The sequence below is a fragment of the Petaurus breviceps genome, unplaced genomic scaffold (genome assembly GCF_028583685.1).
Source record: "Petaurus breviceps papuanus isolate PSGF00001 unplaced genomic scaffold, PetGlider_PUasm1.0 186, whole genome shotgun sequence".
Lineage (NCBI taxonomy): Eukaryota > Metazoa > Chordata > Mammalia > Diprotodontia > Petauridae > Petaurus > Petaurus breviceps.
The window spans coordinates 3031898-3034721 of record NW_027185798.1 but is presented as its reverse complement, the minus strand read 5'-3'; positions in this window follow the sequence as shown (position 1 = coordinate 3034721).

Below are 2824 nucleotides of genomic sequence, written 5' to 3'. Positions count from 1 at the left end.
CTCGCTGGCAAGAGGAGAGAGGGTGAAACAAGTCTGGAAAAAAATCCATGCAAAAACAGTAGGTACTAATCATAATAAGACTTTTAAAGGGGAAGCAAATGAAATAAAAAGAAGGAAGCAGAGAAATCTCTGTGTGACTAATTCACTTTTTCCTTCCTCTTAGACAGGGAAGAGCCAAGATCCTGGGTCCCTAGTGGAGTTACTGCAGAGTTCTTCCATGGAATTTGCCTTTACTGGGGCTAGCAAGATGGCACCTGAGGACTAGTGGGAAAAGACAAGAGAGTACCTCTCTTCCTGTGGTGGGCTAAGAGATGCCCCTTGCAGCTGATATCAAGGAGAGCTAATGGAAATACCACACCCTGGATCAGAGCAATGAGCAGTGAGGCTTAAGATCGAAGGAACAGCTCGAGACCAGGCACTCTGTCCCACTCCATTCCAGCAGTGGACACCTGGATTCTTCAAGGATTTGCCTGAAAGATGAGTGATGGGCTGTGGATCTCCCTCAGTCCCGATGAATTTAATCAACTCCAGAAATATTTAGAATGTGAGTATCCCAATTAAGCCACACGCGGATAGAGGTATCTCTTGTTTGGGGAAAGCTATCATTGGAAAATAAGTAAGTAGAGAGAGAGGTGCTGGAGAGGATAGGGAGAGTTGGCCTTGGAGTCACTAAGTTCAAGTCATGACTCGTGGTCCCTAAGAAATTCTCAAGGGCAGTGAGCTCCAGAGGAACTTACTCCTCATTGGTGTGACTGCCCCCAGAGGAGCAAGGGGCAGATTTCACCTTGATGTGGAAGAAGAAACCTGCTCACAATCTGACCTTTCCAGAAGTGGAAGAGATTTCAGAGAAAGTAGGATGATAGATATGAAGTTGGAAGGGGCCTCAGAGAACATCTCATTCGCCCCCAGCCCTCATTGTTTTACACAGACGGAAACAGTGTTCTTTCTCCACTGTGCCACCTCTAATGATAGATTCCCTCCTTGAGCCAAAGCTGGCTGGGTGTCAGACACCTGTCACAGCTCATGTGGAAACCTTCCTCCTTTCGGTCCATGCTCTGATGGGGATTCAGGATTCTGAAATGGTCTTAGCACAACGAACTTCTATACATTAACAAAATTAAACAACATTTTAAAATAGGTTCTTCCTTTCTGTTCAAATGTCCATTCCTTTTTGGTAATATTTTTATTTTAATGTCATGGGCACAGAGAGATCCTGGGCCAGAGGTCCCTAACTTTTTTTATTTCATGAAAATCCAGCTAACAAAATATTTTTTTAAAGTTCACTGACTTCAGATTAAGAACCGCTAACCTAGTGGGACCAGGATTTATTATGGTTGGATCCAATCAATCAACAAATAAGCATTTGTTAAACACCCACTCAGGGGCAGGCATTGTGCCAGGCACTGGGAAAATGAAGAGAAGACCAGAAATGAACCCAGCCTTGTTTTCAGAGAACTCTTGGTTCTTTCAATACATATGTATTAAATACCCCCCAAATACTCATCACTGTGCTAAGTACTTCAGATCCAAATGCAGAAGTGTGACAATACCCATCTACCTGTCCAGTTATTCTGGCCTGTTATCTCAGGGAACTGGCATTCTAGCTATCTTGAGAAGCTGGCATTCTTTTGGAAGGAATAATATTTGCATGTATTGATATCTACAGAATTGCTACAAAGGAAATCTTGAAGTAGAGGTGCTAGCAACAAAAAGGCCCCCAGAACTGGGGCTCCTGCTCCCCTTTTCTTATTAATAATTTGTCCAAATAGATGGGTTCTGTCTCCCTAGATTCTACCAAGAAGTTAAAAGATGTCTTGGAAGACTTTTACGGGACTGAGCAGGAACAGCAGTATGACCCTGACCTGGTAAGAAGCTTTTGATTGGATTTTTTTTTTTTTGCTTTTTGGAAGGGGGAAGGTAGGGCAATTGGGTTTAAGTGACTTGCCCAAGGTCACACAGCTAGTTTTTGTGTTAAGTGTCTGAGGCCGAATTTGAACTCAGGTCCTCCTGACTCCGGTGCTCACTGAACCACCTAGCCATCCCTTGATTGGATTTTTAAATAAAACTTTTTTCAGACCAGATTTGTGATTTTAGTATTGTATGGAACTCTCAGAGAAGAAGCTCCGTCCGCCAGTACAGGTGACAGGTGAGCACGCCCTATAGACTTGTAGAGTCCTTCAGAATGCTTTAGAGGCTGTGATTCCATTCCCATCTCCCCACACTTGTTGTGTTTGTTCTTCATTTTCGAAGAGGACCATGGCATCAGGGAGACGATGACAGGACTTGCAGCTGGCTTGGATCTGAGTGGGGGAGAGCTGTGTAAGTGGATATGTAGCTGCAAGGAAGGCAGGTATCTGTTGTTCTAGAGTGGAAGTAATAAATCCTCGGGACATCAGGAAACAGTCTCGAGGCTGGTGAATATTGTCTGGGAGTTCAGACAATGATTTTTAGAGCTGAGCACATGAAAGCTGGAAGGAGAGATGTTGTCAGGGTGGTAACTTCCTCTCAGGGTTTTAGGGGTACCCTGAGAGATTTGGGGTATCTCTTCTTTAATGCCATTGGCTTTGTTTCCCTCTCCCATTGTTAGCTGCCAGTGTGATTAGAACCCCAGTTCCATTTAACCACTAATAATAATTCCTTTTAAATATGTAGCAAGAATAAAGTATAAAGATTTGCCCCCAACATTTTGAGCTCACACTCCCTCCATCCCATCACAGTCTCTAGTAAAAATGGACTTGCTCTTTGCTGAGTTATTATATAATGTTGGTTCCACCAAGCTCATATCCAAAATCAGCCTCTCTTCCAGGGGTATCCCCAGTCTCAG